Consider the following 15,441-nt stretch of genomic DNA (forward strand, 5'->3'; position numbering starts at 1 on the left):
CTTAACCAATAAGATAGAGTGGGTTTGATATCTACATTTTTTAATTCGCACACATCACATTATAAACTATTACATATTCAGTATAGGTTTGCAAAATAGTCGTAAAGCTGAATTCAAGGGTAATATCATATTACATAAATAACATAATATCACATTTATTTCTAAAATGCTGTTACTTGCTTGTATCAGAGCTACTAATAAAAATTTTGAAGTGACTGCAGTGAAATTTCTGATAGTTCTTTTTCCTACATAAACTCTTTGATAAATTTATTAATGAACCATGAAATGTCCAAAAAGCAGATCTTCCAAAAGACAAGTAGCAAGCAAAGCCTGTATAATCTACAAACTAGGTAAACAGTTGTAAATAACTACATGTAAAGCCTTCATACTCGACTGTAATAATCATAGATGCCTTTATTAAAATACCTTTTTAATGATCAATTTATGTTGTCTGAGACTATATGGAAACACATGCATAGTACTAAAATAAATTTCTAACCAGCTTCCCTTCCAAAGCCAGTCTGCATGTTGCTGCCACATTGCTCTTCTTTAAAAAGCCTCCATCATTAGTGAACATAAATCAATTGAGAGATTGCCATGTTCAAGCACTGTGTCAGGGCTTAAGGGAAATAAAACGTGTATTAATACATAGTTCTTACCTTTATTAAAATAATTCAGTATTCTCAGGTTTGCAATTTTCTAGTTAACTCTCAGTTCCTTGTCTGTAAAGTGGTGACTCTAATAGTACCTACCTGACTACCTCATTTATTCATTCATTCATGCACTCAAATCATTCTTTTTTTTTCCATAGCACTAGTATATTCTGGGCACTGTTTTCTTACTCTGAGTATAACAGTAACTAAGACACATAAAATTCTTGACATTGTGAAACTTCTAGTGAATGAAACAGACAATATTCAAATAAATAACTATAAAATACAATTTTGGGTAGAGATAAATTCTAGGAGAAAAATAAAGTCAGGCAAACAACTAGATATTAAATACGAATGGGGGACTGTTTTTGAAAGGGTAGTTAAGAAGGCCTGTCTAAATAATACCTAAGTAAAATGAAGAAGCAAGCAATGATCACCTGTGTGTGAGGAACATTTCAGGAAGAACTAACAGGATGCAATGGCTCTGAGATAGAAATAAGCTCAGTATGGTATATTTTTGCTTGAGGAATAAAATGGAAAGTCAAGACAGCAGGAATGAAATGAATGAAAGTGGGGAGAGTGGGAGATGAACCTGGATTCATGGCCAGAGCCAGCTCATAGAAGCCTTAAGGGCCATGGTTAGAGATTTGGACCTTACTAGAAAGTCTCAGAAGAGCTTCAAGAGGAAACAATTTCATGATTTCACTTTTTGGTTTTTTAAAGATAATTATTGTTGATATGTATAGCACAAGCTGTAGATGGTGTGTATATAGCACAAGCCATAGGTAGTGTATCACCTGGAGTTCTTGCTGGACACAATGCCACACTCAATTTTGTTACTTCGTGGAAAGCTTAATAAAAGGACTGTTAATAAAGATAACAAATTAGTAAACTATAGAGCAATAACATAGGGCCAATACTTGGGAGCTTTTACCACTATTGGACCCAGAAGCACAGAGGAGTGGAGCAGTTAGTGAAATGGGGAAAGAAAGAGCTGTGTGAAGAGGAGTGTCTGATAAAAATTAAGACCTTAAATTCGGGGACTGGTCAACCTCAAGTCACTCTGCATGGAAAGGTCTTGTTCTTAACTCTTGCTGTTGCCCCACCCACACACTCACCATTGGCCAAAACCAAATGCAATCTAGAATCAAGACTGAATCTAGATTCAGTCTGTTCAGGTCAGCTTAGAGAGGTTGAGAATGGTGGTGAGTGGAAGATGGAAGCTTTTCAGTACTGGAGCAGGATTGAAAGAAGAGGACCTGTTTACAAAAACTTGATAAGTTCTAGGCAAGATTTTGTTGTGGCTTCGAAAAACCTGGTAAGAATCTAGGTGGTAAGAAGTGGTGAGACACTGTGATGGTACAAGCAGAACTTACTGATGGTAAATGTGAAAGAAAGAGGAATCAAGGTTCATTGCTGGTTTTCAGTTTGAACTACTGGACAGATTGCATGCTGTTTGGTGATATGGTAAGAGAGAAGGTATAGGAATGTACTTCGATAGGGGAGACAAAGAGAGGATCTCCTTTGAATAGTTTAACTTTAAATTAGACATCCAAATGGAGGTTCTGAGCAGGTGGTTGAATATTTTAGTCCATAGCTCAGCAGAGAGATTGGAGTTGGATATGTAAATCTTCGAGTCACAAGTACATAGATAGTATTTAAAACTATCGCAGTGAGTATAAATAAAGAAGAGCAAGAGTCCAAGGTTGGGACATTACAAGAATTAGGGATTGAGACGAGGTAAAAAAAAATTTGAAAAAGAAACTGAGAAAGAATATACATGATATGGGAGGAAAATCAGGTCCCAGAGCCAGAAAGTAAAGAGCTTCAAGAAAGAATTGTTTTTAAAAGTAAAGAGAACAGGCCTAAAATACAATTGGCATGACAAAGAAAAAAAAAAAGTCACCTACTATCATTATCGCAAAGCTCACATTTTGGATTTAGCTAAATTATTTTTAATCCAGTTTCTGGTCTTTGGTATATGCTTCACCTGGGGCTATTTTCTAACCATCAGTTTCTTCAGTAGCATAATAGTGGAGGCTTGGGTGTAAATTCTTTACTCTTGGATTTTAGCAAAGTAAAATAAGATTGTGAGTGTAAATGTATTAGATGAGTTTTATAAAAAAATTTCCAAAGAATTCAGAAAAAGTACAACTTATATCTGATTTGGGAATTAAGAACAAATTTATCATAGAAATTGCCTTTGGGATGAAAAGTGATTCAAATTTTGCTAAGCAGTGGGGAAAACAAAGAATTTTGAGCATAGGAAAAAATATGAGCAAAGACCCAGCAATTATAAAGTATGGGTCTCATTTGGAAGAATGGCAAGTTGTGATGTTTTCTGGAAATTAGGTGTGAACAGTGAATAAGCCTGGGGCCATCTGTTGGGAAAAATCATAAATGACAGGCTAAGGGATTTGGATTTTGTATTGCATACAATAGAAAAACCATGCATGGTTATTGAGTAGGTGATTACTGGTCGGACTGGGCTTCAAAGATTAATATAGCTGTGATGAGTAGGAAATATTGGAATAAGGAATGGTAGGTGTTTCATTGGATTTACAGTTAAAGTTTTAAGCATTTTCTTCATTTATTTTGGAAAAATAAGTGACATATACTTAGCACATTTCACTGGGCATATGAGTGAATGTTAAATATCCAGCCTCATTTTTCTGTGTAGGCAAGAGAGGATCTCAAGTCCAGGCTTTTTCTAGCCTTTGTTATGAAAGTTCCTCATTACCTGATGGAATCAGAATGCTAGAGATTGCCCATATTCATGAGTGCCTGACAAGGTATTCAAGAAAAAATTTATCATTTTTGTTTGAATAGGGTGAAGCCAGCACCATAGTAATGTGTTAATATGTAGTAAGAGGTGAAGTAACTCATTTTCAAGAGAGTGGTGATCATGTTGCTAATTGTCCAAAAACATAATATTGTACTCCACGAATCTAGCTAAGCCATTGCCCTTGATATAAGGCTGATATACTGGAATAAACCACCTATTCGAAAGGCAACTTTTGTGCTGCCATAGATGAGGAAATGCTAGGAAAATCATTTGTCTTAATATGGGCTCGTTTGCTCATCCATACAGAATGAATTAGATTAGTGTCTTTATTATAGACTCTCAATACAATATGTTATAATTTTTTTTGGATCCGTGTTTCTCAGTCTTAACCATGCAATCCTTTTAAAATACAAAATCTAGAGCTATTATTGGCACTAGTATCCTGCAAATACATTTTATGAAATATTGCTGTAGGCATTTGTCAAGGCCAGATGGAACAAGGAAAGTACACGGGCCTTATACTGATTTTATATCCTGGCTCTACCATTTATCAGATAATTAGCTGTGACCTCCTGACTTAATCTATATGACATTCCATTTGCTCATCTGTAATATGTTGACTAATGTTATCCATTCTGCAAAGCATCTTAAAAATCAGACTTAATGTACTAAAATCACTGCCTGATACTCACGTGGTTGTTGTACCAAGCAGTCAATAAAGGGTGGCTATTTTATTATTATTGTTATTATATTAATATAATATAATAACTCAAGCTTAAGTGCATTGATTTCAATCAAGTGGATTGATTTCAACCATAATATGGAAGATTAAAGATTAAAGATTTATTCATGAATTTTTTACATCTTTATTGAAATACAATTCATATACCACAAAATGTGCCATTCAAAAGGTACTGTTCCATGGGTTTAGTACAGTCATAGATTTAGGCAAACATCACTACATCTAAGTTTTGAACATATTCATTATTCCAGAAAAACAACCCTGTATCTCTTAGCAGTCACCACCCATTTCCTCCCAATACCACCCCAACCCTAGTCAACTATGAGTTTACTTTCTGTCTTTATAGATTTGCCTATTCTAGATATTTCATTTAAATGGAATTATAAAATACACAATGTTTTGTTACTAGTTTCTTTCACTTATCACAATACTTTCAAGATTCACCCATGTTGTAGTATGTATCAGTACTTTGTCATTTTTTATTTGTGATATATTCCATTGTGTGGATGTACCACTTAATGTTTACACATTTATCAGTTGATGGACATTTGTCTTGTTTCTATTTCTTAGATATTATAAGTAAGTCTGTGAACTATCATGCTCAAGTATTGTGTGGAATAATTTTTTATTCTGCTTGGTCACATATTTGAGAATACAGTTGGGGTCACATGTTATTTCTGTATTTAACATTTTGAAGAAAGGTTTTCAAGTCATCACCTCATTTTACGTTCCTACCAGCAGTGTATGTGCTAACTTCTCCACATCCTCTCTAACATTTGTTACTGTCTGTTTTTTATTATAACCATCCTAGTCAATGTGAATTAGTATATCACTGTAATTTCAATTTCTATTTCCCTACTAACTAATGGTGTTAAATAACTTTTCACGTGCTTATGGGCCATCTGAATATATTCTTTGGAAAAATATCTATTTGAAGCTTTAGCCCATTTTAAAACTGTGGTAGTTTTCTTTTTATTATTGATTTGTAAGAGTTCCTTATACATTTTGGATGCAAGTCCCTTGTTAGATATTTTCTCCCATTCTATGGTTTGTATTTTCACTTTTTTTATGGTGTCCTTTGAAACATGAAAGTTTTTAATTTTGATGAACCCAATTTACTTATTTTTCCTCTTGTCATTTGTGCTTTTGTGTCCTAAGATACCATTACTTATCCCAAGGTTATAATGAATTATGCATATGTTTTCTTCCAAGAATATAGTTTAAGTGGTAAATTTAGTATATAATCCAGTTTGAGTTAACTTTTTTATACTGTGGGAGATAAATGTCAATCAGATTCATTCATTTTCATGAAGATATCTAGCTGACCCTGCACCATTTTTTGAAAAGACTTTTCTTTCCCTATTTGATAGTCTTGACATTGTTGAAAATCAGTTGATGATAAATGTAAGGATTATTTCTGGACTTTCAATTTTATTCCATTGGTCCATGTCTGTCCTTGTATCAGTACCATGCTGTCTTGATTACTATAGTTTTTAAACTAAGTTTTGAAATCAAGAAGGCTGAGTTTTCCAATTTTGTTCTTTTTCAAGATTGTTTTGACTATCCTGGCCCCTTGAATTCCCATGTGAATTTTAGGATCAACATGTCTATTTCCATAAAAAATAAACCAGTTGGGATTTTAAAAGGCTTTTTATTGAACCTGTAGATCAACTGGAGTATTATCATGTTAATAATATTAAGTTTTCTGATCCATGAGCATAGGATGTCTTTCATTTATTTTAATTGTTAAAAATATTTTTCAACAGTGTCTTGTAGTTTTCAGCATGTAAGTCTTGTGCTTCTTTGATTAAATTGATTCCTACATCGTTTCTGATGCTATTTTACATGAATTCTGTTCTTAAGTTTGTTTTTGGATTACCTACTTGTAGTGTATAGAAATATATTGATTTTTTTATGTTGATCTAGTATCCTACAAAACTGCTCACCTTTTTATTTATGTGTAGATTTCTTTCTCTTTCTTTCTTTCTTTCTTTCTTTCTTTCTTTCTTTCTTTCTTTCTTTCTTTCTTTCTTTCATCTATCTATCTTTCTGTTTTTTCTGTGATGTCTTTGTCTGGTTTGGATGTCAGGGTCATACTGACCTCATACAATACTTTGAGAAGTTTAAAAGAGTTTGTGAAAAATTAATATTAGTTCTCCTTTAAATGTTTGGTAGAATTCATTGGTAAAGCCATCTGGTCCTGAGTTTTTCTTTTAGGAAATATTTTAAATACTAATTCAATCTCTTTACTTATTACAGATCTACCAGATGTCTTTCTAGAAATTTTTTTCATCTGAGTTATCTAATTTGTTGGCATATAGTTGTTCATTGTACGTCTTACAATTGTTTTTTAATCTCTGTAAGCCTGTTCATGATGCCCCCATTCTCATTTCTGATTTGAATAACTTGCATCTTCTCCCTTCTGTTCTTGAGTAGTCTAGTGGAAGGTAACTTCGCCTATCTTTTTAAATAGGCAATTTTTAGATTTGTTGATTTTCTCTATTGTTTTCTATTCTCCATTTTGTTGATTTCTGTTCTAATCTTTATTATTCACTTTTTTCTCTTTGTTTTCCATTCAGTTTGCTCTTATTATTCTAGTTTCTTAAATTGGAAAGTTATTGATATGAGACCTTTCTTTTTTTTTTTAAATATAGGTGGTAAAAACTGTGAATTTCCATCTAAAACACTCCTTTAGCTGCATCTCATCAGCTTTGGTAAAGTTGTGTTTTTGTTTTCATTCTTCTCAAAGTATTTTCTATTTTCCTTGTGATTTCCTTCTTGACTGATTGCTTATTTGATAGTGTATGGTGTAATATCCACATATTTGTGAATTTTCATGATTTCATAAAAATTTAATAATTGCTGATTTCCATTCAATTTCCTTGTGGTCATAAAACATACTTTAAAAAATAAAACATAACTTTTTATCATTTCAAACAAATGTATTGACATTTGTTTTATGGCATAACATACGATCTATATGCTGGATAATATTTCATGTACACTTGAAAAGAATGTGCATTCTACTATTTTTGGATAGGGTGTTCTGTAAATGTCTATTAGGTCTAGTTATTGTGATTTTCAATTCTTTTATATCTTGTTGAGCTTTTGCTAGTTTTAACCTTTATAGAAAGTGTTGTATTGAAATCTCCAATTATTATTGTCTATTTCTCCGTCAATTCTGTCTGTTTTTACTTAATGTAATTTGGAGAGCTGTTTCTAGGTAGACACATAATTGTCATAATCCTTTTGTCCTTATGAAAAGTCTCTCTTTACCTGCAGAAACACTTTGTTTTAAAGTGTATTTTGTGTGAATTAATATAGCCACTCCAGCTCTCTTTTGGTTATCATCTTAGTCTATTCAGGCTGCTGTAACAAAATATCATAGACTGAGTTGCTTATAAACAACAGAAAATTTATTTCTCACAGTTTGGAGACTAGAAGTCTGAGTTCAGCATTTCAGCATGGTCAGGTGAGGGCTGTCTTCCAGGTTGCAGACTTCTCATTGCATTCTCACATGGAGAAAGGGGCTAAGGATCTCTCTGGAGCCTCTTTCATAAAGCACTAATCCCATTCATGAGGGTTCCATTCTCATGAATAAAACACCTCCCAAATGCTTCACCTACTAATACCATCACCTTTGGAAGTTAGGACTTTACCATATGAATCTGAGGGGGATGCAAACATTTAGACCATGGCAGTTACTACTTGGATAGTATATTTCTTTCATTTTTTCACTTTCAAGCAATGTGTCTTTTAATATAGTGTATTTTGGCCTTTTTTCCCCTCATTTCATCAATCTCTGTCTTTTGATTGGAGTGTTTAATTCATTTACATTTAATGTAATTACTGAAATGATAGTATTTATGTCAGGCATCATGCTATTTGTATTCTGTATGTTCTATATGGCTTTTGTTCATCTATTCCTTGATTATTATAAATTTAGTATTAAATAGATACTTTTTCATGTATCATTTAAATTTCTATATATCATTTAAATTTCCACATGTGTGTTTTTTTAATTATTTATTTTCTCGGTGGCTGATCTGTAGATTACAATTAGCATCTGAATTTATAATAGTCTAGTTCAGATCAATACTAACTTAATTTCAATAGTATACAAGACTTTGACCCAATATACTTTTCTTCCCTCTCCCCTTCTTTGTATTATTATTGTCATGCAAATTATATCCTAATATATTATAAGCCCCTGAATACAGTGTTATAATTATTGTTTTATGTAGTCATTTTTTAATCAGATAGGAGAATACAAAAGTTACAAACAAAAGTATGTTTGTACTCTCTTTTTGTATTTACCTATATAGTTACCTTTTATGAGTGTTCATTATTTCTTTGTGTGAATTTTAGTTACTATGTAGTTTCCTTAGATTTCAACCTGTTATTTCATGGAAGTCTGTTAGCAAACAAATTCGCTTAAGTTTTTGCTAATCTAGAAATGTCTTTATTCCTTTTTCATTTATGAAGGATAGTTTTGCTGGATATAGAATTCTTGGTTGACAGTCTTTTAATTTCTAAACTTCGATGTGTTATCCTATTATCTTCTGGCCTCCATGGTTTCTGATGGGAAGTCAGGTGTTAACCTTACTGAGAGTTTCTTATATATAATAAGGTATATTCTTCTCTTGCTGCTCTCCTAAGTTTCTGTTTTTCTTTGAATTTTGTCAGTTTGACTATGATAAGTCTAGGTATGAAGCTCTTTGAGTTTATGCTACTTGGAGTTCATGGAGCTTCTTAAATGTAGATTCACACCTTTCATCAAATTTGGGAAGTTTTTGGCCATTATTTCTTCAAATATTCTCTCAGTTCCTTTTTCTCTGTCTGTTGTTATATGTGTTAGTATGTTTGACAGTGTCACACATCACTGAGACCCTGTTCAGGTCACCTCACTTCTTTCCTTTCTGCTCCTCAGACTGCATAATCTCTGCTGACATCTTTTGAAGTTCACTGATTCTTTCTTTTGGCAGATCAAATATGTTGTTGAGAATCCTTATTTCAAATTTCAACTATTGTACTTTTAACTCCAAATTTCTTTTTGGTTTCATTTTATAATTTCTATCACTTTATTGATATTCTCTATTTGATGGCAGGTTGTTATTATACTTTCTTTGCTTTTTAAAATATGATATTTTTTAGTTCTTTGAACATATTTATGGTGGTTCATTTAAAGCCTTTAACTACTACCTTCAAAATCCAGCCCTTCTCATAAAAATTTTCCATTGTCTACTTTTACTTTTTCTTTTTTTTTTATATGGCATACTTTCCAATTATTTTGTATGACTTATATTTGACATTGAAAACTGGTTATTTTAGATAATATAATGTAACTTTGGTTTCAGATTCTTCCTCATTCCCCAGAGGTTTTGGGGGGGGGGGTTGACGCTATTTATGTTGTTGTTTTTGTTTGTTTTGTCATTGTTTTGTTGTTGCTGCTTTTTAAATAACTTTCTCAGACTAGATCTGTAGATTTTTATATTCCCTGTGTTGTGTTGTGCAGTCACTGCAATCTACTAGATTTTTTTTAAGTTCTTGTTTTAATTTTAAGCCTAACTTCCTAAATTCAGCCCAGGGTCAGTATAATTTAGGCAGTGGTTGGTCAGAAGATTTTCCAAATCAGATTCTCAGAAACAGTCAGTGATTGATCAGAAGATTTTCTAAAATACCTTACCTTTATTTCTTTCACTCTCTGTCAAAAGAATTTGTATGAGAAGGTATGATTTAAACTTCAGGCAGTTTATAATACAGCTTTAACTTTCACTTCCTGCTTACATAGGGCCTCAACACCTCAACGTCTGCTAGAGATGTGTGGGGCTTTCTATTTTTCCCAAGTCTGTCCTGGGCATTTACCTAGCCTTGTGCACGTATGCTGCCTTTAAGATTCCTGTGGGAGTTTTTCAAAGTTCCCTGTGATCATTTCATTCAGAAATTCCTGGCAAAGATCTTGTTTGATTGCCTGAGATCACAGTCTTAGACACCAGTGATATTGCCAGCAAAATTACATTGTTTTGGTAATATCCTTGACATAGAACTTTGATGAGCTCTGAATTAAATCAAATAGCCATAACACCCCAGAAGGGATATTTTCCAGGGAGCTTCAAATTTGGGCACAATATTGACTGTGCTTCTGGGGATGTTACATTTAACAGAATTACAGAATGGTTCAGTGGGTCAGTCCTTTCTGTTGGCTGAAAGAAAACTGTTTTTTGGGGAGGTAGGTTGTTTGCTTATTTTATGATTACTGTGTCACTATGCTAGGGAAAGAGGAAGTTAAAGCATCACAGATCCTGCTGTGCTACTAAGGTTGGCAGTTGCTCTTTGATAGAAGATTTCCAGTTTGTTCTGTAGTTTTGGGTAATTTCCAGAGTTCTGAAATAACTTTAGGGCTTTTGCTAGTATTTTCATTGTTTTTTGTGGGAGAACTATGACTGAGGTCCTCACTTCACCATTCCCAAAGTTGATCCTCCATGAATTGCTTTTAAACGTCTGTTCTCATTTTCTTAGAAACTTTCACATTATTATTTTACCTTGCTGTATATATGGGTAAAACTCTCCACCTTGTGTAGATTTTGTCTTACTTCTGGCACTGACAGCATGTAGGTGGTACAAAAAAGACCTTGTATACCTTCCCTCTCATCTCATACCCTGACATGTGAAATCAGGCAAAAATGACATCTAGACTAAAGAAGAATAGAATCATAAATGTATTTAAGTTGTTGGAGTACATACATATGTATTTTTTCAAGTTTTGAGTATAATATTAATGATCACTATAATATAATGTGAAAGAAAAAAGATTCTCATATGTTCAAATATTATGACCATATCTACCTTGTTACACTAAACAAATTACAAATGACATGTGTAGGAGAAGGAAAAAAAAAGATTTCATGCTGAATAGATGTGCTGGTGTTTTATCTAGGGTTCCTGTACAATACGGAATATTTCATGCTAAGTAAGACTGGTCTTTTGGAAATAGGATGTTTGGTAGCCCTAAAGGGCCTTTCCTTGTGGCAGCAGTCACATGCAGGTCAAATTGCTCAAATTATAATTTTCCTTTCAGCCAAGGAAAAATGACATAAGAGATTGGAGAACACTCCATTCCTCACTGGGCCCTGAGTGGTACTTACCTAATGGTCTCATATATGCAGATTAGCATGTGATTAAGAAGAAAGGGGTTGGATTTGAACTGTAGAGCCCATCTTCATTTTTTATGGAAACAATATAAACCAATAGTGTATTAGCTTATTATTAATATATCTTTATGAAACAAGTTTGAAATATGCTTATTAATAAAGGTTTATACTTTGATATTATGTTTTTCTTCCTTTTATGTGGTAGTAGTAAGTCATTCTGCTGATTAGTTCATTTGTGTAAAATACTTAAAACTAAATAGTCATGATCAAGTGCTAAATAATTCATAGTATATACTGACTCACACTTGTCTAATACAAAATTTAAGAATATTCACCCCCAAAATGTTTGGCTTACCAAGCTTAATGATGTAAAATTAATGAGTTCTTATAATACCAAGTCCCCATAAAAATAATTTAGTTATTATTAGAAAAAATTTGCATATATTAAGTATATAAGATGAGAAAAGAAAACCTAGAAAGGAGTGGTAGTATATACTTATAAAATTCCATAGATATAGATGTCACAAAATGGTAAGATAAAAAATATTTCAGAAATTAATAGAATATATTATAAAATATAAATTTAGTTTGTTGAATTGATCCAAAATCATGCAGACAAAGCATTTAAATTATGTAAAGTATAAATTCATTTCAGTTAATCTTTTTTAAAATCTGTCTAATGGTTTGATAATCTGCACTTGTTGGACTTAATCAGATCAGGCATCTGTTCTTCTTAAAGGAAATGGCCCTTTCATACTGAGATTTACAGTCTCTTAGCTATGCCTTTAAGAGGACTCAGACATCATAAATGTTCTTCTGTAGTCTCTGTCAAAATCCATCTGGACAATGGATGAGTCTTAGCCATCAATTAAACCTTTATGTAATCATTTCATATAAAAGCTGTGTAGTTATAACTTCTTTATTTTGTGTGTCCTGGAAGTATCTTTCATAAATCCTGCTTTTAGCACTCCTCTTAAAGGCATATCTTCCTCCTTACCTAGCTTATCAGGATCTGTCTTTGCCAAGAATGTTTTTCACTTTTGTGTTCTGTGTTTTAGTTCTGTATTAATTAGGATCGGTAAATTATTCTGCTGTAGCAAACAATCTTACATTTTAGTAACTTAAAACTACAAATGTATATTTTCCCCATTAAGTTATATATCCATTGTAGGTGAACAGAAGGATCTGCTCACTAAAATCATTCAAGGATCAAGGATATCAGGGACTCTCTTGAATGCAGCTAGTCACGGTAACAAATGGAAACAGAGATCTCTGGAATGTCTCGCACAGGCAAATAAATACTCAACCAAAAGAAGCACACCTCCTTTCCACTCCCAACTCCTTGTTTAGCACTGATGCTAAGGAGTAGTGAATAAGTGCAATCCTGTGACATACCATGAAAATAGAGCTTGAAATGTTGGGGGGCAGAGGGAGAGCAGGATTGGGGTGTACCAGAGTCTCTCTTCACAACTGCAATATACGCAAGCATCAATTTGGAGAAAAGCTACATCATTTAGAAAAAACACAGGTTACTCCGGACATGTGTGTTTTAAATTTACTAAATCACTTATAAATCTTTTATGTTCTTATTATGTACTTACGAACTTTTTCAACTCTTAGGTGAGATTATTACCTTTAATCAGAAGCTATTTGAACTGTGTGCAGTATATCCCTAGATTTTCAGGTGAAAATATGCCAAGGGAGCACTGTTTTTAGTTCAGGGTATCAGTATAATGTGTCTTGTAGAATCACAACTCTTTAATGGAATGTGAATTGTGGGTAGGGAAATAATATGTATAGCTAGCAAATAAAGGGGAAAATGGATTTTAAATTATATTGGGAAAATAAGAGAGAGCCAAAGGAATTTGGTTATCTAATAAATGAGGATGTCCTGGGAAAATGAGAGGTCATTAAATCTAACTTTGGCAAAAAAAAAAGAAAAAAAACAGATATAGTTCACTTTCTGTATCACTTTAACACAAACAGTGCAGTGAAACTGTACTATAAAGCTTATTATTACACTATAATGAGCCAAAATTATATTCTGATCAAGTTTCTTGAATAGTATATCATAAATTTTAGTGTGATAGGGTCACTTAAGCCTTAAAATACGTCATCATTGAAGAAAGAGCAGGTCATGGACCTATTCAACATTAATTCCAAATTCTTCCACACTTCAGCCACTCTATCCAAAGCCTTACAGAGGTAAAAAATCATGTAGTCACTATCAGGGTGTATGTATATATAATATATGCAATATATAATATATAAATTTCCAAATTATGATATGCCTAATCATCCTGGAGATGAACTTTCGTTAGTATGTACACAATGAAGTTCTTTATGTAGAAATTGAAGAAATAGTGAGGAAAGGAGGAAAAAATAAATAAAATTTAGTGTTTTCATGTCAACCGTCTCTGCAATCACTAACCATAATGGAGAATCATACTCCCAATTATTGTGATAAATCTACTTTACCTTTATAACCATAGCAACATTATCTCCCCATAACAGGGAAGAATTTTCATTTTCATGCCTGTAAGGGTAAGGATGACAAAGTGGTGAGAAGGGAGAGTTTTGCTCAGCTTTGATCTTGACAGTGCTAAGCAGAATCTATTGGAAAGTGGACGTAAATAATGCTGTGCTATCATCACTGCTGATCTGGGAATTGAAAGTGCAACACTTGTTGCTCCCTTAGCCTCCCTTTAGAATAATAGCTTTGGTCTTTTCAAAGCCAAAGGAAACCTAGCTGCAAATACTATAAGACATTTTCCTCTAGAAATCTGCTTAATATTAAGGGACAGGATTCTGTTTATATGTGAGCAATTGGCTATATCCAGCAAAAATATTACAGATTACCTTATGACCTTAATAGAAGATCTGTACTTTTTGTCATTAATTATTTTGTGAGTTCTACTGTAGTCAAGTAACTGCACTATAAAATTTATGACATGATGCTATAGAATGTAGAGAAATAATTAGACAGTAGAAGAACTGTAATGATTACATACTGATAAACACACAAACACCCAATACATCAGTCTGGGTCCCACAGTAAGCACATGGCACTCTTAATATAGAAAATTTTATTTACAAAGAGATTAATTGCAAAGGGCAGGCATTGGAAAGCTACAAGGTCTGGTCAGTGTTCAGTGACCTGAGCCTTCCACCCCCAGCCCTGTGGAGAAGATAGACCTGAACAGTCAGCAGCTTTGAGGAAAACAGTGAACCTTGGTTGAGGGAGTGAGCCAATCTGACCCAATCTATTTGGAAGGAAGGCGGAGAATACTCTGCCTTCTCTGCTCTCCTCCAGTACCCCGTACTTCTGCCAAGCAGCCACAGCCCCTACCCCCAACTTTGGCCCAACCTGAAGAGAGTATAGGAGAACTCAATTGTACCTGGTGGACATACACACATTCTAACACATACTCAGTCACACACACAAACATACAAATTTATACAATCCCTCCCTCTGTCCTTCCCTCCCTCCCTCCCTCGCTTCCTTCCTTCCTTCCTTCCTTCCTGTCTTTCTCTCTCTCTCTCTCTCTCCCCTCTTTAATTATATATTTGTTGAAGTGAGCTTTGGTGTAGTAAAAATGTGAACTTGGATAAGTCACTGAAATCCTCTGTCTCTAGATTCAACAGCTGTAAACAGGAATAATCACACCCAATTCACAGAAATTTTACGACCTTAATGGCAAATACATAGATATGATATTTACCTAGAATACATATTGTAGCAGAGGCCACATAAATAACTGTTCCGAATAGATAAGAAGTGACTGTGAAAAAAGTATTTCACTAAGATACTTCTTATTCCATCTTGCCCCCTAGATCAACTAACACATTGTGTAGCCTTAGTAACTACTGCATAACAGCTGAATGAATTCATTCTTCATTACATTTTAAACTTACAATACCTATCCTTCCTTTCTTCCCTAGCCCTCAATATTTTTGAATGCTAGTGTTAAATTTTAATCAGGCTTCTTACATTTGGCAAGTTCTTTTCCTCATATCCCTACTTGAAAAAGCTGACAATGAAGAAATCAAAGCCATGCATGGAGAATTTGAAGATAAAGACTTGACACTGACTTCAAGAAATTCAGAGAT

The sequence above is a fragment of the Pseudorca crassidens genome, chromosome 7, assembly GCF_039906515.1.
Source record: "Pseudorca crassidens isolate mPseCra1 chromosome 7, mPseCra1.hap1, whole genome shotgun sequence".
NCBI classification, from domain to species: Eukaryota; Metazoa; Chordata; class Mammalia; order Artiodactyla; family Delphinidae; genus Pseudorca; species Pseudorca crassidens.